Genomic DNA, 26253 nt, shown 5'->3' on the forward strand with positions numbered 1-26253 from the left:
GGGAAGAGAGAGGAAGGAAAGTAAAGGAGAAGGTCTGAAAGAAGGTGAGTGTGGGAGTGTGGCTGACTTATAGGGAGTGAGCGTGACAGAAGAGGAGTGAGAGACTAAGACGACGGAGAGAATGAGGCTAACAGAGAGAGAATGAGGGAAGGGAAGTGTAGAAGTAAGAGGACAAAAGGAGTAAGAGAAGGAGTTAGTGAAGTGGAGTAAGGAGAGTAAGGGAAGGGAAAAGAGTGAAGGAGTGAAGGAAGGGAAGAGAGATGAAGGAAAGTAAAGGAGAAGGTCTGAAAGAAGGTGAGTGTGGTAGTATGGCTGAGTAATATAAGACGACGGAGAGAATGAGGCTAACAGAGAGAGAATGAGAGAAGGGAAGTGTAGAAGTCAGAGAACAAAGGGAGTAAGAGAAGCAGTTAGTGAAGTGGAGTAAGGAGAGTAAGGGAAGGGAAAAGAGTGAAGGAGTGAAGGAAGGGAAGAGAGAAGAAGGAAAGTAAAGGAGAAGGTCTGAAAGAAAGTGAGTGTGGGAGTATGGCTGAGTTATAGTGTGACAGAAGAGGAGTGAGAGACTAAGGGGACGGATAGAATGAGGCTAACAGAGAGAGAATGAGGGAAGGGGAGTGTAGAAGTAAGAGGACAGAGGGAGTAACAGAAGGAGTTAGTGAAGTGGAGTAAGGAGAGTAAGGGAAGGGAAAAGAGTGAAGGAATGTAGGAAGGGAAGAGAGAGGAAGGAAAGTAAAGGAGAAGGTCTGAAAGAAGGTGAGTGTGGGAGTAGGGCTGAGTTATAGGAAGTGAGCGTGACAGAAGAGGAGTGAGAGACTAAGAGGATGGAGAGAATGAAGCTAACAGAGAGAGAATGAGAGAAGGGAAGTGTAGAAGTAAGAGGACAAAGAGAGTAAGAGAAGGAGTTAGTGAAGTGGAGTAAGGAGAGTAAGGGAAGGGAAAAGAGTGAAGGAGTGAAAAAAGGGAAGAGAGAGGAAGGAAAGTAAAGGAGAAGGTCTGAAAGAAGGTAAGTGTGGGAGTATGGCTGAGTTATAGGGAGTGAGCGTGACAGAAGAGGAGTGAGAGACTAAGAGGACGGAGAGAATGAGGCGAACAGAGAGAGAATGAGGGAAGGGAAGTGTAGAAGTAAGAGGACAGAGGGAGTAAGAGAAGGAGTTAGTGAAGTGGAGTAAGGAGAGTAAGGGAAGGTAAAAGAGTAAAGGAGTGAAGAAAGGGAAGAGAGAGGAAGGAAAGTAAAGGAGAAGTTCTGAAAGAAGGTGAGTGTGAGAGAGGAGTGAGGAAAAGGGGAGTAAACGTGGGGATTCAGAAAAAGTTAGGGAAGCGCAGTAAGGGAACAGGGGTGTGGGAGCATGAGACAAGAGTAGTGAGGTTAAGGAAAAGAGTGTTGAGAAAGTAAATTTTGTACATCAAACTTACCTTATAAGTAATGTAAACTTAATTACATATTTTCAGTAAATTTAATATCTGTGAAAGAGAACAAAAAAAGTAAGTTAGAATATTTTTTATATATATTTTACAATACAAGAGACAAAGTAGGAGATTAAAAGTCATAAAAGGATAGTAAGAGATAAAGTAGGAGTGAAGGACTCAGAAAGGAAAACAAAGGAATGGTGAAGGTCAGAGAGAGTTAAAAAGAAATAGAGGGAGAGCAAATTACTAAAAGGATAATGACATGGATACATTCAGTGACAGAGAAGAAGAGCAGGAGAGAGAAATGAAGTGAAGGTAAGTAAGATACTAAGGGAATGTGCATTAGAAAAACTAAAGGAAGAAAGGGGAGTAAAGAAAGGGGAGTGAGTGACAGGGAAGCAGGAGTGAATGACGGTGGATTAATGACAATGAGGGATGGAAGGTGAGTGAGGGTGAATGTAGGGTCGTAAGACAGTGAGGAGACAATGGGAGTGAAGGTAACAGAGAGGGAGTGAGGGAAAACAAGTGATAATATGAGAGAACAGAGGGAGTGAGAGAAAGAGTGAGTAAAGGGCAGTAAGGTGAGTAAGGGAAGGAGAATGACTGAGGAAGCAAAGGAAGGAAAGAAAGGGAAGAGAAGTGAAGCAAAGGGACTGGGAAAAGGTGAGTGCGTGAGGAGAGAAAGAGGAAGGGGAGTTAAGGATGATGAATGAGGATAACTGAGGGAACCGGAGTAAAGGAACAAGGGTGAGGGAGGGTGAGTGAAGGGCAGTGAGGTTGAGGAAAAAGGGAAGATAGAGAGAGGATAAAAGCAAGTCAGCATGAGACAAGGGAAGTGAAGGAGTGAGAACATTGAGGTAGTGAAGGAAAGAATGGCAGAAAGGGACTGAGTGAGAGAGCAAATAAAGGTAAGTAAGGGAGTGTGGATGAGATATAGGGAGTGAGCGTGATGGAAGAGGAGTGAGAGAGTGAGAGGACCGACAGAGTGAGGCTAAGAGAGAGGGAGTGAGGGAAGGGGAGTGAGGATGTGAGAGGACAGAGGGAGTGAGAGAAGGAGTGAGTGAAGTGGAGTAAGTTGAGTGAGAGAAGGGGAATTATTGAGGGAGCAAAGAAAGGAAAGAAGGGGAAGGGGAAGGGGAGTGAAGTAGAGTGACTGACAGCTGGAAAGTGGTGGATGGAAGAGAGGGAAAGGGGAGTGAAGGAATAGGGAATAAGGATAAGTGAGGAAAATGGAATAAGGGAAGGGAGGTGAGGGAGAGTGAGAGTGAGAGAAGGCCAGTGAGAGTGAGTTAAGAGGAGTGATAGAGGGTGGAAAAAGGTGAGTGAGGATAAGACAAGGGGAGAATAATATATATTTGATAATACAAAATACAAAATAATTTGTACAATATGTTATATGGTTTATTTTTTGCTGTTCTCAGAATATATTGAATTTCACTTAAAACAGTGACTTCAATACTACTCATCATATAACAGCGGGCAAAAAAAAACCACAATCAAAATGATTGTGTTTAAAAAACCCATACAACGTTACAATAAATATTGTAAAAGTTAGAAAAAACATATCTTTTTTATTTTTTATTTATTTTGATTAATTATAACACAAGAGTGAAAATATACATATCGGGCATCATTCGGAGGAACATATCGTAACGGTGGACGGGCAAATCAATTAGGAAAATACACAACAATTACAAGCATCCGAAAGACAACAATAGCAGGGTAGGGCAAAGGTAAAACAATACGTTACCATTAACCTAAGCAACCATCGCCGAATCCCGCCCACCCAGAATACAGGATATGAAGACCAGACACTCGATACCCGAATATGAGGAATAAAAATCAGGAGAATACGCCACATCTCTTGTGAAGAAGGGAAAATGGAAAAAGAAAGGTCATAGTACAAAAGAAAGGAAAAATAACAAACCCCCCCTTAACCCCCTACCCTGCACCCCTGCGGATGGCTACGACCTAACCCACTAGCAGCATGCCTGTCGCCCACTAAACTAACCCCAAGGAAGGGAAAAGATGGAGGAGGAAATATCGTAGAAGCAAACACACCCCCGGTCTCCCATACCCCCCGCCAGCAGTGACCACCCCGAGATATAATCGAACCAACAGTTGGCAAAATATACAAACCAATCGGGGGAGTATAACAAAGCACCACCCAGCTCCCAGCACATTACACGGGACAATCCCGGCAGTGAGTCAAGCCATATAATCAAGTCCAAGCCCTCAAGTTCAACCCTGACCAGTACGGTATTTCAGGAGAGTCTCTTTCACTCGAACCACCATCACAAAGGAAAAGGCAGAACGTTCATTAAAGTCCACATCAGTGTTGCAGGAGCGACAAAAGGATAGAAGGTCACGATAACCACATAACGAATGAGGGAATGTGTCCAGAAATAGCAAATCTCCACAACAGTCACTTTGGAACTTGTTACAGCACAGAAGACTGTCCATATCTATACGGGGCGGCAGCAGGATCGAGCAGGGAACGATAGCGACGATCACGGGCTCGCTGAGTGTACATTGGGGGCCGGCAAAGCACATGGAATCCAGGTTCTGCCCGGGGACCTCGATCTCAGGCGTACATTGCACCGCTGGTACCACAGATGTATCAGGACTAGACGGAGAGTCGTGTACCGGTCCCAAGATACCGTCCACTTGCACGATCAGTGTCCGGAATACTTCCACTCGTTGATTCGAGACTTAACACATAATTTCCTGTATAAGTTCGAATGTAATCTCCCATCTTTGATAAATATAGTGAGATCCAGGAAATTGAGTGAGGTGGCGCTGATTTCACTCATGAACTTCAGATTGAGGTTATTAGTTTGCAATTTGTTAATGAAATTCTGGGCTCTCTCCTCTGATCCTTTCCAGGTTAGGAATAGGTCATCTATATATCTACTCCAATGGAGGATATTTTCTTCCCATTCCTTCTGGAATTCCGCTCGGACCACCTGCTCCTCCCACCAGCCCATATGCAAATTAGCATAGCTGGGGGCAAAGCAGGTGCCCATCGCGGTCCCACAGATCTGCTTGTATAGGATGGTGTCAAAAAGGAAATAGTTATTATTAAGACAGACTGATACCATAGCCAGTAGCATTTGAGTATGTAGCCAGAGATTAATATATATATTTGTATATGTGACTCAATATAAGCCTCCACTGTGTAGTTATATATGATTCAGAGATAATATAGGTAGTGAGGTAGTACTAACTTTCCTTGGGATGATTCTAGCACTCATCTTTTCTTGTTGTCTTTGTCTACAGTGTGGTCCAGCTGTTTGTGGACTCTGTGCCACGATCTGTGTTTCCAAACCAGTAGCACAAGAGACTGAACATATTAAGATGATGGTGCAACAACATCTTAGTGACCTCATGACCATTGACATCGACTTAGATTGACATGGGTTCCTTTTGCTTTGCCTGAGTATGGCAAAAGGAGGGTCTGAGGTTACGTAGTTTTAGCCTCGCTTTGCTACAGTCACCATTTTACGTTCAGTCGCCATTTTTATGTTGCCTCACTCAGGCAGCACGGCTAACGCAGGAAAATGGTCTTTCTGCCACTTTCAGCTGCTCGGTGTTTTTCTTGTCGAAGAGCAACCTTTGTCCTTGTGTGCAATACTGATGTCAGGGTCCGGACGAGTTCGCAAAGCCATGTCTAGACTGATTAATCCATGACTTTACTCCACTGTTTGGGTCCCACCATTCTTCTCTACCTTATCTTATTTAACTGGCCTTCACTATTCTCTCCGTGTGTTCTCTTGTTACATAGCTCTCCTTTTGAAGCATTCTACACATGTTTTACCACCTGCAAATTGAATTACGGGCACCTGTGTTGATTAACCTGATGGGAGGGGAGCACACGGGGTCTGAAAGGAGGGTGTGTTTTAGACATCTGATACTTGTTTTCGAACTATTCCTATTTGTCAGTTTTGTGTATCTTGGGAGCTGTCATTGTAAACTTGTGTTGTATAATAGACTGTGCGCCACAGATTGAAGTGGCAGTCTCTTGAGAACCTACCTGTGTGGTACTTCTTAGATAACTGTGCTTAGCTGCAGCTAATAAAACTACTTTTCTACGCCTAACAGAGTGTCCAGTGTCTCTGTCGGTCGAGGCAGGTGAACCCGGGGATCCTAGGCGTGCCCTGCGCCGCTTGGCCCATAAGGCCAGGTTCTCCAATTGGCGGCCCAACGTGTGGGCGACTTCAGCGGTAGTAGTTTTGCCCGAGAGTCGTGAGGAGCTTCGCAGGAAAATTCCGGAGGATTTCGCGAACCACGTGAGCGACCCCTGCATGTCGAAGTGGACCGAAGGTCTTTTGAAGCGTGGCTACTCCTTCCCGACGGCTGCTGACGACTGATGCCCTGACTGTCGCCCTGCCTTGGCCCCTGGTGATGATTGGTATCGCGAGACGATAGACGGACATCTGTTGGCGTGAGAAAAGCATTTAGTTAAGTATTTGTGGGTAGCGCCCACTCTCTTAGTCTTGTATTTTTGTTATTCGATTAGCGAGCTAACTGAAGCCAAGGGGTAAGTACGTTTGTGCTGTGACTCTATTGTCTAAATAGATCCCTTGACGTTTGTAAGGATAAAATGCCTGGATTTAGCAAATTTAAGAGATTTTGTTGTTGTGCTTGTTCTGTAGACTCCCGGTTGAAGGATTCTTGTCCGATTTCTCCAATTGGGACTCCTAATTACGAGCTGTACTCAAAGCTAGGTCCTATAGTTTTTAATGAAATATGGACCCGTTACACTAAAAAAGACGGTGTTTTACAATGGCCACAACATGGGTCCTTTGAGACTGATATTTTAGATAATTTGGAAGCGATTTTATTCAAGAGAAAAGCCCGGCCAGCAATGTTTGACTCTTTTCGCCTATGGCGCAAGGAAGCCAAACAGAAAGAAATTAAGCAAATGAAGAAAGATGAGAAAGAGCAGAGTGTGACGATTCTACAGGCTGCCCAGCAATTAAAAAATGATGAAACTGATCAGATAATTCAGGTTTCGGAAAGACAACATCGTATGGCAGTGGATAGATGCTACCCTGTATTGCCTACCGTTACAAAGAGTAAAAATCCTGATGACGATTCTTTAATGTCCCATTTGTTGACATTACCTCTGCCTTACGTGGTAGGAGCCAATGCACCTCCATTACAGCCTGCTGCCAATGCAGCCGCTGTCCTTCCTGCACAGATACCTGTCCCTGTCATTTTGCCTCAGCCTCCTTTGCCAACAATGTCTGTACCCCAATCTCCTGTGCCTCAGCCTTCTCCATCTGTCGTTTCCTTTGCTACAGATTCTTCTTCTGTTTTACAGAATGCATTGTCTCCCGTCTTAGTCTCAGATTCCCCTACAGCTAGACGGCGTTTAGTTGATACTGTCGAAGATCTGTTGTCGCCTTTGCTTGGCCCTCTTTTTTTCTCTCCTGCCTCGTCTAGGAGGCAATCTCGTAGTCAGTTTCCAGATTTTGAAGAACAAACTAAATTAGATTCCCTTGCTTCTAATTGGATCACGAGTCGTGTACCGTATGATACACGTGATATATTAGAAACTTTTCTTCAATGAAACGTGCCCACACAGAGATATGTATTTGATGTGATGTGCAATACTTTGATTAAAGCATGGGGAGACGTAGATCTAGACTCACCTCCTCGGGATTTATTTGACATCCAGGATCAATTTGATAAGGGATTGATCGTGGGTCCTGCTGTGGAGCATGCTGTTCAGCAACTTGTTGCTTTTCGGTCTACCCTTTTCTCTCAAAATTCTCCTGAACCTGATCCTGCGGTTCGTCGTAAGACGACACAATATCCTATGCGAGAAGTTCCTCCAATATGGAGAGATGCAGTTCCTCAAGCAGGTAATAATCCAGGTGTTCCTGCTCATTTTCAGCGTATATGGGTACATGACCCGTGGAAAAGATCGGAAGTCTTGGCTCTTAAACAGTCTTTACCGGACCCTCGTAAGAATCCTGCTGGATATTATAAGGAGCTGTCTCAGACTGTTGACGCTTGTATTATGAATTTGGCTGACATTGACTTACTCATGGGGAATGTAGTCCCACAAGCTATATGGGCTAAGATTCGTAGGCAGGATCATGCGGTAGCTTTAGGTGGTGATTGGGCTGCCATTACGGCTGCAGACGTAGGTCACGTAGGTGGGGCCAAACCAGACGCTTTGATTACAGAATTACCTGGAAAAATAATAGATTTGATGAAAACTTTAATGCCTGCGATGCATGTTAATTGGGATAAGTTGGCAGCATGTAAGCAAAAGACGGATGAAAGTGTCTCCGACTTCTTTACTCGTTTCGAGGAGACTTTCATCGACCACAGTGGGCAAGACATGAGCACTGAAGGGGGACAGCGATTATTCGTAGGCAAGTTTGTTTTTAACTTACTTCCAGAATTATCGAATAAACTAAAACAGTCGGAGAGTTTGTGGGCTGTCTCTTCCACTGCCCAGATATTGGCTACTGCTCAATATTATGAGAATAGGGAGAAGGAAGATAAGGAGAAAGCGGAGAAAAAGACAAAAGACTTGAAAACGAAGGTTCTTTTGCAACAGGCTTATCCCCCTCGTTCTGCTCAACCCTCATTTTCCCAGCCCCCACAGTTTCAGAGGTTGTTGCAGAAGCCAGTTCCCTCTGTTCCCCGGGCTCCATTGGGCCCCAACCAGTGTGCTTACTGTAAGGAAGATGGTCATTTTAAGAACACTTGTCCGATTTTATTACAACGGTATGGTGGATCGTTAGCGCCACGAGGTCGTGGTGATTCTCGATCCATATCTAGAGGTAGAGGTCGTGGTGCCCCTACTCAGCAACGACGTCCCTCTCCTTCTCCAGCTTCTGCGAATTGTTTTGACCAGCAGACTTCTCATTCTGCACAATACTACAATGATGACTATTGTTACGACAATGAGAATGTTGCTTTCCATACTAGCTAGGACAGCCAGAGACAAAGTGAGGGAGTCATATCAGTTCCAGTAGATCAGGAAGGACCTTATGTTAATGTTATGGCATTAGGTGTTACAGAACCGTTTCTCTTGGATACTGGCGCTATGAGAAGTTCTATAATGCGTTCTAAACTCCCTGGGGCACCTTTGTCCGGCTTAACAAATGTTTCTGTAGGATTCTCTGGCGCCCCAGTTTCAAATCCTATTTCTTGTCCCTTGCCCATTTCCATTGGTCCATATGATTTGGAAGCTCCACTCCTTTTAACGACAGGTTGCGGAGAGAATTTGTTGGGTTTAGACCTTTTGAAACGCTTATATGCTACGTTGTATTGTTCACCCTCTGGTGTACATCTTACATTGGGTGATAAAACGACTTCTCCAATGTATGTTTCTAAGGAACAACTGCCACCTGAGTTGCAATCTCTTCCGGCTAAACTTTGGGCTGTGGGTCCAAATGATGTTGGTTTGTTACAAATTCCACTGTATGTCATTACTTTCAAAGACAATGTTAAGATGCCACGTGTTCCTCAATATAAAATCTCCAGTGACGGTGAGCGAGCCTTGTTGGCCATTGTTCATGATTTGGTTCAGAAGGGTGTGGTTGAAGAGACTAGAGGAAACGTCTGCAATAGTCCTGTTTTGCCTATTCTTAAACGTACTGATTCCTCTCAGCCACCTGTTTACCGCTTTGTAATTGATCTTCGAGAGGTAAACAAAATTGTTGTCCCTCAATTTCCTGTTGTGCCAGATATCACGACTTTGCTTACTATGATTCCTGCTTCAGCAGTCTGGTTCTCAGTGATCGATCTTAAGAATGCTTTCTTTAGCATTCCTATTGCTGAAGAAAGTAGGGATCTTTTCGGCTTCTCTCTCGGAGGTCGAAGCTTCCGGTTTAAACGCGCACCTCAAGGCTATTGTGAGAGTCCTTCCATATACAGTCAAGCTTTGAAGTCACAACTTGATACATTTTCTTTGCCCTCAGGTGCCACTCTTATCCAATGCGTGGATGATTTATTGATTGCTGCTGATTCTGAGACTGCTTGTAAAGCAGCGACTGTATCGCTCTTACAGCATTTGTCTGATTTACATCATAAAGTATCGTCTTCCAAGTTACAATATTGCCGACAAGAGGTTACCTACTTAGGTCATCTCTTGTCGAAGGAGGGAAGGCGATTGACTCCAGAACGTATTCATGCAATTGCACGAATGCCTGTACCGTTGTCACAGAGAGAAGTGCGTGCTTTCTTAGGCATTACCTCTTATTGTAGGCAGTGGATTCCAATTTTTTCCCTTCTTGCTAAACCTCTGTTGGCACTTACACTTAAAGATACGCCTCAGCCTTTGCCTTGGACTGATGAATGCCAAAAGAGTTTTACAGACTTACGTACTGCTTTGTGTTCTGCTCCTGTGTTAGGTACTCTAGATTACAGTAAACCTTTCACACTATATGTGCATGAAAGGGAAGGTTGCGCATTATCAGTCTTAACGCAACGATTCGGTGACAAACAAAGGCCGTGTGCCTATTTTTCTGCAACATTAGATCCAGTAGCGAAGGCATTACCTAGTTGCCTTAGAGCAACAGCAGCAGCGGCCATTTCTATTCGTCAGTCCGCTGGACTAGTGTTAGATCATACTCTTAATGTGATGGTGCCACATGCAGTGGATACTCTTCTTAATAGGACAAAAACTCAGCATTTAACGAGTGCTCGTTTGTCTGGATATGAGTTGACGCTTCTAGCTAGTCATATACATATAAGAAGATGTAATGTTTTGAATCCAGCCACATTGTTGCCTGTTTTGGATGTTAATAATGTACAAGATCAGCATGATTGTTTTCTTCGCACTGAAGAAGAAACGAAGGGTGGAATAGACCTCAAGGATACACCACTTGTGGATCCGGATGGTACCCTATGGGTGGATGGGTCATGTTTCAAGCTCCCTAATGGCGAAACAACAGCTGCTTATGCAGTCACGACGTTGTACACAGTGGTAGAAAATGCACGTATTTTGCATAACTCAGCGCAAGCTGCAGAACTGATTGCGTTGACAAGAGCATGTGTGTTGGCGAAAGGGAAAAGAGTGACTGTCTATACTGACAGTCAATATGCATTTGGCGTTGCCCATAGTTTTGGTCGTTTGTGGAGGGAAAGAGGATTCTTTACCTCCCACGGCACTAAAATACAGCATGGTCAGTTGGTAACCGATCTTCTTGAATCACTTGCCTTGCCTATTCAGATAGCGATTGTGAAGTGCAGTGCGCACAAGAAGATTATTGATGACGTGGGTCGAGGGAATGCATTTGCAGATGAGGTAGCGAAGGAAACAGCGAGGAATGTTGAAAGTCGCATGTATGTTGCAGGGCCTGCTAGATGGGTTGCAGAAGCTGGTATGTGTGAAGACACAGTGGAAAGTGTGAAAGCAATTCAGAAGGAGGCCACTGAGAAAGAATTGAGTACGTGGAAAGAAAGTACGGGAATGTTGGATGGTATGGGATGTTGGACGGAATTGTCAGAGCATCAGCGATGATTGTTACCTGATGCGTATGTGCTGCCTGTAGTTACTATGGCTCATGGACCAGCCCATATTAATGCCCGTGGTATATGCAAGCTTTTAGCTCCAGTATGGCAGAATGAGGGTATTCCAAAATGTGCAGAAAATGTGGTGAAACATTGCATTGTTTGTTTGATGCACAACCCAGGAAAAGGAACTCCAACTCCAGCAGGTCACTTTGCACCCCTTACATACCCATTCGAGGTACTGCAGAAAGATTACATCCATATGGGACGTTTCAATAATCTCAAGTATGTCCTGGTGGTGGTTTGTGCCTTTTCCAGATGGATAGAGACCTACCCCCTAAAGGACAATACTGCTTTGTCCACTGCTAAAATACTCTTGAAAGAATTCTTCCCGAGGTTTGGTTTGCCGCGCATTGTCTGGAGTGACAATGGAAGTGAATTTGTAGGTCAAATTATGCAAAAGGTGTGTGTAGGTTTAGGCATTAGACAAAAATTCCATGCGGCAAACCATCCTTAGTCAGCGGGTCTGGTAGAGTGTTACAATGGCACTCTCAAACTTAAGCTAGCAAAGATTCAGGCCAGCACGGGCCTTTCTTGGCCTGATGCATTACCTTTAGCACTCCTTTCCACTAGAACAACTGTTCATTCTCGTTTGGGGCTTAGCCCATACGAGATTGTGTTTGGACGTCCAGCTAATGTCTGGGGAGTCCCCAGACCCAAGGAGTACTCAGATATTCCCTACCCACTGTTGATCGACTATTTGCATGATCTCACCACTAAATTGCATGTTATTCGTCGACAGGTTCAAAACGCTTTACCAGAGGCCTCTTCAGATCCCGGACACACCATCCAGCCTGGGGACTGGGTGTGTCTGAAAAACTTCCAGAGGAAAAAGAATTTGGAACCTCGCTGGGGGCCTCCAAGACAAGTCCTGCTTACAACTCGGACGGCTGTTAAGGTCCTGGGAAAAAGACATTGGATCCATGGTGTGCACTGCAAAAGGGTACCATTGCCTTTGCCTTATGACCAGTGGGTCCGAGAAGGTATTGGTGATAGTGAGTGTGAGAAGGTACCCAAGTTTGTTCCGTTTAGCACTGCACACCTGGATTGGACTAGTTCAGAGAAAGAGGACGATGATGTTCTGCAGGAAGCTGTACCTTCTCATCTAAGACTCGATACAACAGATCCCAAACATTTGTTCCAGAACCAAACAACATCCGGAAAGAGACGATATAATTTGAGGAAAAGATCCTCTGAAGACAATTAATTTTGACTTTCTTTTCTTTAAATTCTGTTAATAAAGAAAAGTTTTTCCTTCCCTTATCCATCAAGTTGCAGGGTCGCGGTATGAGTCTTGAGCTGTGACCTGAATAGTGACTAGGTCAACAGGACTTGCAGTGTCATAGGACGGCTAACAATCACAGCCAAGTGATCTAGGAAGATTATCGTGAGCAACGCCTTTAGAGTAATAGATAGTACAGGGAAAGGAAGTGATACGAAAATATTGAAGAGAGCTCATTATAGGAAATTATTATTTGGTCGATGTAGCGTAGCATTATGTGTTTTAGTAGGTCTGAGTAGTTTATTAGCATGCATTGGATGGCTTATTCATGTTCTACAGTTAATACCTGTTCCTATTTCTGCCCCTTTAACTCCATCTACTACTGTTTCACCACACAAATTTTACTCACTCCCAGATCATGAGCAAATGAGAAGAATGGAATATCTTAACAATTCGTTTATTCAACTATTACACCAGCATCAACTGATAGTAAATGTTACTGATTGTTGGGTATGTGGTCTCATACCACATAATACACAAAGAGGAATGCCGTATCTAGTTCTCCCCTTTTCATACGAAGGTTCTGCTTGGGCTTATCTGGCTATGTTTTCTAATACATACCAGAATTTACTCAGATATCCTTCTGGTGGATCCTATAATGGTGGAGTGGATTTTAGTCACAGTTCTTTGATAAAGGGCATTGTAACTATGGCAAAGATTGCTGACATCATCAAGATTCCCAAAGATGAAAAGAGAGCGTATGATGGGTGGAATATAACTCGTTATACTCTTAGCCTCACTGACAAGCTTAAACAGCGGAATTCTGCACCTGTTTTGGTACTACCCCAAAAAGGTCGTTTGTGTTTACAAATAAATGGCCAGAATACCAAAACTAAGCAAGAGAGGAGCAACTGTTCCCACACTTATGTCTATACTCCTTCTACTCCCGCACCGTTAGTGGCATCACAAGGTACATATTTTATCTGTTACCATAAAGCTTATACATGGCTTCCCACACACTTTTCGGGAACATGTTATATAGCTTTTCTCCTCCCTCCTACATATACTGCTCCTGCTGATTATCACAAGAAGAGAGTTACTAGAGGAGTAATAGATTCGGAAGATACAGCAGGGCAAGAAGGAGGGGATTTTCTCAAAGGATTCCTTCCCTTCTGGGGTCCGATGGCCAATAGTAAAAATATCAGACAGTTGGTCCGTGTGGTTGATGCCACAATTAATGTTACTTCTGGAGCATTGAAAAATTTAACTGCTGAGCTTCAGGCGGACCGACTTATGACTTTGCAGAACAGGATGGTGTTAGACATAGTGCTTGCAGACAAAGGAGGAGTTTGCAAATTAATTGGGTCTAGTTGCTGTATTTACATTCCTGATAACGCCCCTACGGTATACCAAGCCATCTCTAAGCTACATGTCATCTCTGAATCTATTCACCAAGAAACTGGAGATTGGTCTGTGATGGGATGGTTTTGGGGACTACTGTCCACTTGGGGATGGAAAGTACTAACTTTCCTTGGGATGATTCTAGCACTCATCTTTTCTTGTTGTCTTTGTCTACAGTGTAGTCCAGCTGTTTGTGGACTCTGTGCCACGATCTGTGTTTCCAAACCAGTAGCACAACAGACTGAACATATTAAGATGATGGTGCAACAACATCTTAGTGACCTCATGACCATTGACATCGACTTAGATTGACATGGGTTCCTTTTGCTTTGCCTGAGTATGGCAAAAGGAGGGTCTGAGGTTACGTAGTTTTAGCCTCGCTTTGCTACAGTCACCATTTTTATGTTGCCTCACTCAGGCAGCACGGCTAACGCAGGAAAATGGTCTTTCTGCCACTTTCAGCTGCTCAGTGTTTTTCTTGTCGAAGAGCAACCTTTGTCCTTGTGTGCAATACTGATGTCAGAGTCCGGCCGAGTTCGCAAAGCCATGTCTAGACTGATTAATCCATGACTTTACTCCACTGTTTGGGTCCCACCATTCTTCTCTACCTTATCTTATTTAACTGGCCTTCACTATTCTCTCCGTGTGTTCTCTTGTTACATAGCTCTCCTTTTGAAGCATTCTACACATGTTTTACCACCTGCAAATTGGATTACGGGCACCTGTGTTGATTAACCTGATGGGAGGGGAGCACACGGGGTCTGAAAGGAGGGTGTGTTTTAGACATCTGATACTTGTTTTCGAACTATTCCTATTTGTCAGTTTTGTGTATCTTGGGAGTTGTCATTGTAAACTTGTGTTGTATAATAGACTGTGCGCCACAGATTGAAGTGGCAGTCTCTTGAGAACCTACCTGTCTGGTACTTCTTAGATAACTGTGCTTAGCTGCAGCTAATAAAACTACTTTTCTACGCCTAACAGAGTGTCCAGTGTCTCTGTCGGTCGAGGCAGGTGAACCCGGGGATCTTAGGTGTGCCCTGCGCCGCTTGGCCCATAAGGCCAGGTTCTCCAGTAGAGCATGTTTTGTTTTGCTAATACCTTTGGGGCAGTTTGACAAATGTGGACTAAACTTTCTAAAAACAAAGTTCATCCACCTTAACTCCTTCTAGGAAAGGTTTGGGATAATCCATCAAGCGGGGGCAGTGAAAAAATTGTTAGTCCCAAAACACCTTTTTTTCCATTGTATTTTCCATAGCCAAAATTATACAATGATACAGCAAAACATCTGAATAGAATGACACCACATCTGCATAGAAAGCACAGATCGTTACACAGAATTCGCTCTTTTTGTGATTTGGTGTAAATCTGCTCAGCAGTTTTTGAGAAATACGTCTAAAAATGTGCAGATATATTGGCAGTTGGGTACACAGGACTACTGCTGGAGTCTAGAGAGATGCATATTCAAAACTAGATTAATTCCAGCAACATACTCTGCCAACCACTAGTACTGCAACACCCTCCGATAAAAAACAATGGAGACAGGGTCCGAAAAAAAGACCTTAGTTTAGGAACTATTCTTAAATTAAAATAACTCATTTAACTTTTTAATATTATAAATAAATGAACATATTTAAAACAGATAGATAGATAAACCTTTACTATTAGGTTATTATAACATAAGTGTATAACCTTTTTCAATGCAAACAATAATGTACTTTTAGTGTAAACATTTTACATTATTTTTAATTAATTTTATGAAGAACTTTAAATACTTTTCGTACTAATAAAAATAAATATAAATTATATCCTTTATGTGCTTTTTTTATTCGATAAATATTACGAAAAAATTATGTTAATTGAATTTAATATATTTTTTCTCAAACTTTACCATTGGGCAATCTCCATCCAGCTGGTGGAAACCTCTGTCTATGTTTGCAATTACATTCATAAATTAAACTCATAAACTAGGCTCCACCCCCTGAATTAAGGGTCATGGGTTCTTTTGGTCACAAGTATCACTGGGAACTATGGTTGAATGGCTGGGAACATGGTTTAAACATGACATTTGTCAGATTCAAAGTAATTTAATCTGAAAACATGTTAATTCCCTTCATTCTTGCTCACAAGGAAATATATACCTGCCAATTATTGACCCATATCTGTGTTAAGTGTAGTGGTGCCAGGTATATGGGTTTTTAATGGGTTTGAAAAGAGGTCCGTAATTTAGACAAACTCTGTGAACTCTGTGCTGTTTGAGCCAATGATTGATATGTAATGGGCATTTTGGGTAAGAAACAGTAGTGACATCGACAATAGCCACAGCATCTAGGACTTCTCTGGGTGTATAGTTTTCACAAATGTCTGTGGTTGGTAGTTTGCCCTAGATTCTGACTGACCACAGACCAAGTACTGCAGCTACCCACATCTGAAAAATTGTCCTAAATTCAAACTTTTCATCCTCTTCCCATGGTCATATTCTTTGACCTTTATTGTCCTTAATGATAGGCTGACCCACACTTTTGGGGTGACATGTTAATTGAAAGAAGTGTGGGAAGTCAAAATGATATGACACTTGCTATTATCTATTAAACTTTGCTATATTTTAGTTTCCCATTTTCAGTTAGTGTAAGCAACAACACCTTTAATAGACATACTCAAAATTTGCTGGTATTATTAGTAATCTAGTGTTTCAAATGTTTCCAATAATGCCCTTCCCTTAACTCAGAGTCTTGTGGACAATTCAAAAGCAAATGTTTTGTGTTCACCCCTAATTAGCAATCATTAGAGTTTCCATTTTCAATTGAAGCATGTTCAGTACAAAGTTGAATATTAATTGTAAACCAAAGCTCGATTGTTTGCTCTGGGTATATTGAACTTTCAAAAACACTATGGGCCTCATTAGGATGGCGGTTTTTCCGCATCCTCCGGGCCGGCGGAAGTGTCCGCCGGCCTGGAGGATGCGGAAAAACCGAGGCGGAGACTCCAAAGACCCACCGCCAAATTAGGATGGCCGGTGGGTCTGGAATTCCGTCCGCCGCTTTTCCGCCGCGGTCGGCTTCCGACCGCGGCGGAAAAGCTATAACATGGCAGGCGGTGTCTATGAGACACCGTCCGCCATATTATGATGTTGGTGTAAATATGCTTTTCCACGGCGGCTTTTCCGCCATGGAAAAGCATACGGACAATCACTTTGGGGGCCCGTTGCGGGCCCCCTGGGTGAATGGGGGGTGTGGGGTGCACATGGGGGGTACCTATGGTACCCCCCTGCATTTGCGTACACAAAGCAGCAGGCACCGTGCGGTGCCTGCCGCTTTGTGCATGTAAATGCAACACATGCATTTTTAACATTGCAGCGGGTGCAGCTTGAAGCTGCACCCGCCGCAATGATAAAAATAGAGGATGTGACCGCCACCCTGGCGGTCACATCCTAATCAGCACGGAGGGAACGCCGCAGCCCCTGCGGACGTTCCCTCCTCCTCAAGGGTGGCGGACGGACGCAAGTCCGTCCGCCATCCTAATGAGCCCCTTAATTTGTGTACTTGACACAATTCTGTCTACCAGCAGGGAGTCTGGTAGGAATTAAATTTTTCCATAGGCTAAATAAAAAATCAAACATTGTCCAGCTCCATTCGGGTGCACTGGCTTGCGAACCCACTCCCCAGTAAGTAGCCAAACACTTTTTTGCATTTTTTTCTTAGGCTACAGTAAAATCAGGAAAGAGACTGGATCATTGCTGGGGGCCAGACTTATTGTCTGTGCCCAATCAAGGAGCCAGACACAGTTTGGTTATTTTTATGTGCTAGTAATATATCTAGTATATAGCCTGCTCCTCACTGGGGCACATACACACAAGTGTGCCCAAGTGAAGAGTCAGATGACTTGTATCATTTCTTTACATAAGAAAAAAAGTCAAAAAACATCTGATCTTCGCTAGGGTACAGAAATGTGTCTCTGTGCCCCAGCAAGGAGCCAGATGCTGATGGGAGTTTTCCTTAGCCTGAGAAAAATAATCCAAAATGTGTCCTTTTCCTCACTGGGGCACATAACTAGTGCCTGGGTCTTAACTGGGGCACAGATGGTTGTGTATGTGCTCAAGCAAGAAGCCAGACAGTTTGGATTTTTTCTTAGCCTTAAAAAAACATACAAGCAATGTCTAGCTCTTTTCTGGGAACTGACACTAAGATAAAATCCAAACAGCATATTACTCCTCACTGGTATGCAGATGTATGTGTCTGTGACTCAGGAAATATCAAGATGCTGTTTGGATTTCTTCTTAGGCTAAATAAACATCAAAATAGCATCTGGCTCCTTCAAGGGCATATGTCTTTGCTTTAGAGAGAAGCCAGATTCTTGCCGGAGGTCAGAACTGTGTATGAAATATGTTATCTAGAAAATATAAAAACAATATTTAAACAATTGAAAAAACATTACATTAAAAATATTAACAATAACTTAAAAGTAGAAATCAACAAACATATATGAATCAACAAAAAAATGAAACGTAATTTAAAAAAATGCAATTTATATCAAAATAGTTTTCATTATTAGTAAAAATGGTAATATATATATATTCAAATTTATCAGGAAAATAAAATTACGTAAATACTTTGCAATCAAAGAAGGAGTGGGAACAACGAAGAAGAGCATAAGAATAACCCCCACCCCACCAACGAAAAAGAGTGGATTGCAAGCTAAAGACATTACATTAATGAAAACAATGCACACATTACAGTCATGTAAGGATATAACCACCCAAAACACACAGGAAGTGGCCAGAGAAGAAGGTATCAACCTGGGCCAAATTGTGGAAAGCCCTTTCAAATTACCATCAACTTTTATGCCAGTAATGCCTAAGGATGCAATAGATGTATATGCGGATCTTATAATAGATGGCCTCAAAACACTCAACTCACGTACCAAAGAACAAGAAAGAACCACGAATATCAGGTCCAGACCCTATAATGAGCTAATGAAAAAATTAAAAATGGAACAAACAGTTATTGTCAAACCATCTGACAAAGGTGGGAACATTGTACTCTGGGGCAAACAGCAATATATGGAGGAGGCATATAAACATCTTAATGATCCAGAATGCTATACACAGATTGATCTCAGAACCACAAAGTTGATTCAACAAGCCTATCACAAGGAACTTTACGGATGGAAAAGAGATGGTCTGATATCTAAGGATGAAATGAACTTTTTACAAAAAGAACACCCAACACTACCAAATATCTACTTCATCCCAAAAGTACATAAAGATGTTTTTCCAATCCCAGGGCGGCCAATAGTATCTGCTATAAACAGCCTATTTGAAAATACTTCAAAGTACATTGACCATTACCTGCAAGACTTCGTAACAGAATTACCTGCCTATATCAAGGACTCAACTGAATTCCTCAGAAATATCAACCAATGTAATTGGTCAGCGGAATATCTACTAATGACAATGGACATTGCTAGTCTTTATACTAGTATTTCACATGAGGAAGGCCTAAAAGCTGTTAAATTTTATTTGGATAAAAGGCCTGTCGAACTGTACAAGCATAATGCCATGCTGATCACCATGATTGAACGCTGCCTTAATAATAATGTCTTCCTTTTTGATGACAAGGTATATAAGCAGCTGCGAGGTGTGGCTATGGGGGCATGCTTCTCCCCCAGCTACGCGGGGCTCCACGTAGGTTGGTGGGAGGAGCATGTTCTCAAGGTGGAACATGCCACAGCTTGGAGTAACAACATTGTGAAATACATTAGGTATATTGACGATATTTTTATTGTTTGGAGAGGAAGTGTGGAAGAGGCCAATTTGTTTGTGTCTAGCATCAACAAAAATAACTCCAATTTGAAATTTTCTGCTGAAATAAGTAAACAAAAGGTCAGTTTCCTTGATGTTCTAGTTGAAGTAGTAGATAACACCCTTACAACAAGTCTCTTTAGGAAAAGCACAGCGGGAAATAGCATCCTGCATGCACAAAGCTTTCACCCGCAACATACTATCAGAGCAACCCCCTACGGGGAGTTCTTGAGAATACATAGGACTTGTAGCACGGCAAAACTCCGTGATAAGCACCAAAGTGAGGCAAGTTCCCGTTTGGAAGCTAGGGGTTACAAAAGAATAGAACTCAATAAAGCCAGAACAAAGGCAAACAAAGTTGACAGGATGAAGTTATTAGCAGAAACGTCAACATGTAAGGAAGCGACAAATGTCACAGACAATGGTAACGAAATCAGACTAATTACCGGTTACAGCAGACAAGCCCGCTATATTTCAAATTTGGTAAGAAGACAGTGGCCAGTAATTTTGACAGACCCTATACTAAATGATATCTTGCCAAAAAAACCCACAGTAACATATAGAAGGGCTTATAGCATGCGTAATGAGCTGGTATCCAGTGCACCAGAAACTGTGAAAAATGATGATTGGTTGTCACCCCGTAAGGGTTTCTACCGCTGCATCTCTTGTCGCGCATGCCACTTTGGCATCAACACCAGGACCTACACAACTCCTTTTGACCCAAAGCCCATTCCAATAAAAGCTCACTATACCTGCAGGACAGAACTAGCAGTGTATGTCTTAACCTGCACTTGTAATTTGAGGTACATAGGGAGTACCAAACTACCTGTATACCAGCGTATCCTCCAACATCTCCGCGCTATTGTGAATTGTGATCAGAGCTACCCGGTGGCTCGACACTTTGACCAATTTCACAACAGAAACTTATCTCATCTAAATTATTTCGTTATAGATGCGATAAGAGCGTCTAAAAAAGGAGGAGATTACGAAAGGAAATTAAGACAACTGGAGTCAATGTATATCATAAGACTCAACAGCAAAATTCCCGCAGGTCTCAATATGGGAGAAGATTTGAGGAACTTTCTATAATTTTCTGTATATAACCTTTTCAGATGTGATGTTTTCCAATTTAGTCTCAGAATGCGAATACCAGAATGTATATATATCTCCCATGATGTGACTCTTGGAGCAAATAGGATGTGATGTTAACATCCGAGAATTTAACCAATATTAGTTATATTGGCTTTTACTCAATCTTTATCATGAATTTAATTCGCATATAATTTGTCAAAACGAGACTGATCGCTGACATTTTAGCACTCCCCCACTTTTTTGTAACATTATGTTTTTGCAAAAATACGATGGACAAACTTATACATTGAATAACAAATTTGAAGAGGACATTTTGAATTATTATATGTATATATGAAAAAATGGTGAGGACATGGCGCATTTGTGCTCTTTATTTTAGAATGCACTCTAAAGAATATGTTTTGTCGATGGTCAAGAACACTTATTGGGGCATTAGTGCTTTGGAAAAAGCACATACATTCATAACTGGAATTAATCCTATTTGAATTTATTGTTATGGATTGTATTAAGATCATTGCAATATTTTGGACTCATTTGTATAAATTGTTTAGCATCAAGTTCATTGATTCAACTTTGCCTTTTGACTAAGCTAAGATGGCCGACACACAAAGAAACTTTGAGCAGCATCATTTGTTTTGAGTTATATATAAGTCCTTTCACCATGTTTCCTAATTTTGTTTGAACGCGCATTTTCACTTAACCGCGCTTTTTTCAAAATGTGATGTGTACTATAAAAATGTCAGTTTGTCAATTCGACCGCTAACAGTGAGCAAGGGCGTTCACGCCCGAAACGCGTCTGTCCGATGCTCTCATGTGCACCCCTGCACTTATGATTTAAATAAACAAACCACGACAAATTGAAGACTGGGTTTGGAGCTTTATTTGTGTCTGCGCGCTGGAGGAAGTGCTTGGGAGGTTTCACTGCACTGAAACCGGTTGGAAGCATATATATATATATATATATATATCTACACTTTAATAAATACATACATTTCTAAAGAATTTTTGAATAATGGCATTAAAAGTGTTAACAATAATTTAAAAAGTCAAAATTATTAAACACACATGAGCAAAAACATATATTACACTAAATTAACTAAATAAAAAATTGAAAAAATAAAATTTTAAAAGAAATTGGAGATCTTTTTAAAAAATCAAATAAAAAAATAAAAAAAGCAATAAAAAAATATTTGAAATTAAACAACACTTTTTCTGGACTTGAAAGAAGTCGGATTTAAAGGCAAAAGTAGGGAAATGTTGGAATTTTGAGGGGCTATATTTACTATTCCCACTCCAATCTAAGTAACATAAGGAAGGGAAACTGCTGGGCGTTGAAGTGGTTAGCTTTACTAGTCCCACTCCAATCTAATTAACAGTACAGAAAGTATTGAACTCTGGAAGGGTTAGATTTACTATCCCCACTACAATTTAAGCAATAATGTGGAAATTGTTAGTCATGGAGGGTTTAGATTTACTTTTCCCTCTCCAACATGAGTAAAATGAGGCTAAGAGTTTGACTTTTGGGTGGCAAGATTAACTATTCCCACTCCAGCACATGCAAAACTGGGGGAAGCATGTTTTTTGAGGGATTTGATTCAATATACCCACTGCAATCTAAGTAACAGTAATCATATTTTTGTGGAGCTCATAGAGTTGCCAGTGTTGTTGTTTGCTAAACTCTGAATTCCATTCGGGGTTTATTTGGGATAGAGTGGTAACCTATCCTCTTCTCTCTTGGAGTTCACTGTAATTACATTTCTTATTACATTGTTTACCTCCAGCTGTGCGCCTGACTACTGACCTAGTTGCCATTTTTGTGATTACATATATTTCGGGTCTGGGCAGCCGCAAAGGTTGTATCATCATGAATAGGGATCAAGAAGCACAAGATTTGTTCAAAAACTTAAGTTCCGGTTCCTCTATCAGTGCAGCAGTAATCTCAACTAACAAAACTAAAAATGATCTATTATGTGTCCAGGGTTGGACTAGATATTATTTAAGCCCTGATGAAGTCACATGATGCATATAACAAGCATTTGACGAAACACGTGTTGGCTGCAAAAGAAACTGTTTTGAAGAAGAACTTTATTTTGGAAAACGACCATTAAATTACTTTGGACAATCACAATAAGTTGGATTTGTGGATCACTTTACTGCAATGGATGTACCATCGTGAGATATATTTTTTGATTACCGACCTCAGGATAACCTTAAAGACATTACTTCTGCACTTATTTGATAATTCTCTTATATGACTGTACGGACTGTCTTTCATATTTTTGTGGAGCTCAGAGAGTTGCCAGTGTTGTTGTTTGCTAAACTCTGAATTCCATTCGGGGTTTATTTGGGATAGAGTGGTAACCTATCCTCTTCTCTCTTGGAGTTCACTGTAATTACATTTCTTATTACATTGTTTTACCTCCAGCTGTGCGCCTGACTTCTGACCTGGTGGCCATTTTTGTGATTACATATATTTCGGGTCTGGGCAGCCGCAAAGGTGGTATCATCATGAATAGGGATCAAAAAGCACAAGATTTGTTCAAAAACTTAAGTTCCGGTTCGTCTATCAGTGCAGCAGTAATCTCAACTAACAAAACTAAAAAGTGATCTACTATGTGTCCAGGGTTGGACTAGATATTATTTAAGCCCTGATGAAGTCACATGATGCATATAACAAGCATTTGACGAAACACGTGTTGGCTGCAAAAGAAACTGTTTTGAAGAAGAACTTTATTTTGGAAAATGACCATTAAATTACTTTGGACAATCACAATAAGTTGGATTTGTGGATCACTTTATTGCAATGGATGTACCATCGTGAGATATATTTTTTGATTACCGACCAGAGGATAACCTTAAAGACATTACTTCTGCACTTATTTGATAATTCTCTGATATGACTGTATGGACTGTCTTTCATATTTTTGTGGAGCTCAGAGAGTTGCCAGTGTTGTTGTTTGCTAAACTCTGAATTCCATTCGGGGTTTATTTGGGATAGAGTGGTAACCTATCCTCTTCTCTCTTGGAGTTCACTGTAATTACATTTCTTATTACATTGTTTTACCTCCAGCTGTGCGCCTGACTTCTGACCTGGTTGCCATTTTTGTGATTACATATATTTCGGGTCTGGGCAGCCGCAAAAGTGGTATCATCATGAATAGGGATCAAGAAGCACAAGATTTGTTCAAAAACTTAAGTTCCGGTTCCTCTATCAGTGCAGCAGTAATCTCAACTAACAAAACTAAAAATGATCTACTATGTGTCCAGGGTTGGACGAGATATTATTTAAGCCCTGATGAAGTCACATGATGCATATAACAAGCATTTGACGAAACACGTGTTGGCTGAAAAAGAAACTGTTTTGAAGAAGAACTTTATTTTGGAAAACAACCATTAAATTACTTTGGACAATCACAATAAGTTGGATTTGTGGTTCACTTTACTGCAATGGATGTACCATCGTGTGACATATTTTTTGATTACCGATCAGAGGATAACCTTAAAGACATTACTTCTGCACTTATTTGATAATTATCTTATATGACAGTACGGACTGTCTTTCATATTTTTGTGGAGCTCAGAGAGTTGCCAGTGTTGTTGTTTGCTAAACTCTGAATTCCATTTGGGGTTTATTTGGGATAGAGTGGTAACCTATCCTCTTCTCTCTTGGAGTTCACTGTCATTAAATTTCTTATTACATTGTTTTACCTCCAGCTGTGCGCCTGACTTCTGACCTGGTTGCCATTTTTGTGATTACATAAATTTCGGGTCTGGGCAGCCGCAAAGGTGGTATCATCATGAATAGGGATCAAGAAGCACAAGATTTGTTCAAAAACTTAAGTTCCGGTTCCTCTATCAGTGCAGCAGTAATCTCAACTAACAAAACTAAAAATGATCTACTATGTGTCCAGGGTTCGACTAGATATTATTTAAGCCATGATGAAGTCACATGATGCATATAACAAGCATTTGACGAAACACGTGTTGGCTGCAAAAGAAACTGTTTTGAAGAAGAACTTTATTTTGGGAAAACGACCATTAAATTACTTTGGACAATCACAATAAGTTGGATTTGTGGATCACTTTACTGCAATGGATGTACCATTGTGAGATATATTTTTTGATTACCGACCAGAGGATAACCTTAAAGACATTACTTCTGCACTTATTTGATAATTCTCTTATATGACTGTACAGACTGTCTTTCATATTTTTGTGGAGCTCAGAGAGTTGCCAGTGTTGTTGTTTGCTAAACTCTGAATTCCATTTGGGGTTTATTTGGGATAGAGTGGTAACCTATCCTCTTCTCTCTTGGAGTTCACTGTAATTACATTTCTTATTACATTGTTTTACCTCCAGCTAGCTATGCGCCTGACTTCTGACCTGGTTGCCATTTTTGTGATTACATATATTTCGGGTCTGGGCAGCCGCAAAGGTGGTATCATCATGAATAGGGATCAAGAAGCATAAGATTTGTTCAAAAACTTAAGTTCCAGTTCCTCTATCAGTGTAGCAGTAATCTCAACTAACAAAACTAAAAATGATCTAATATGTGTCCAGGGTTGGACTAGATATTATTTAAGCCCTGATGAAGTCACATGATGCATATAACAAGCATTTGACGAAACACGTGTTGGCTGCAAAAGAAACTGTTTTGAAGAAGAACTTTATTTTGGAAAACGACCATTAAATTACTTTGGACAATCACAATAAGTTGGATTTGTGGATCACTTTACTGCAATGGATGTACCATCATGAGATATATTTTTTGATTACCGATCAGAGGATAACCTTAAAGACATTACTTCTGCACTTATTTGATAATTCTCTTATATGACTGTACGGACTGTCTTCCATATTTTTGTGGAGCTCAGAGAGTTGCCAGTGTTGTTGTTTGCTAAACTCTGAATTCCATTCGGGGTTTATTTGGGATAAAGTGGTAACCTATCCTCTTCTCTCTTGGAGTTCACTGTAATTACATTTCTTATTACATTGTTTTACCTCCAGCTGTGCGCCCGACTTCTGACCTGGTTGCAATTTTTGTGATTACATATATTTCGGGTCTGGGCAGCCGCAAAGGTGGTATCATCATGAATAGGGATCAAGAAGCACAAGATTTGTTCAAAAACTTAAGTTCCGGTTCCTCTATCAGTGCAGCAGTAATCTCAACTAACAAAACTAAAAATGATCTACTATGTGTCCAGGGTTGGACTAGATATTATTTAAGCCCTGATGAAGTCACATGATTCATATAACAAGCATTTGACGAAACGCGTGTTGGCTGCAAAAGAAACTGTTTTGAAGAAGAACTTTATTTTTGGAAATCGACCATTAACTCCTTCCATGCTCATGACGGAACGGTTCCGTCATCAGCGTCGGAGCTCCGGTGCTGATGACGGAACATTTCCGTCATGAGTCAATATGATTTATGACCCTTCAGCACTGCAGCGAAATTCGCGCAGCACTGAAGAGGTTAAATTACTTTGGACAATCACAATAAGTTGGATTTGTGGATCACTTTACTGCAATGGATGTACCATCGTGAGATATATTTTTTGATTACCGACCTGAGGATAACCTTAAAGACATTACTTCTGCACTTATTTGATAATTCTCTTATATGACTGTACGGACTGTCTTTCATATTTTTGTGGAGCTCAGAGAGTTGCCAGTGTTGTTGTTTGCTAAACTCTGAATTCCATTTGGGGTTTATTTGGGATAGAGTGGTAACCTATCCTCTTCTCTCTTGGAGTTCACTGTAATTACATTTCTTATTACATTGTTTTACCTCGAG

The sequence above is a fragment of the Lissotriton helveticus genome, chromosome 4_1, assembly GCF_964261635.1.
Source record: "Lissotriton helveticus chromosome 4_1, aLisHel1.1, whole genome shotgun sequence".
NCBI classification, from domain to species: Eukaryota; Metazoa; Chordata; class Amphibia; order Caudata; family Salamandridae; genus Lissotriton; species Lissotriton helveticus.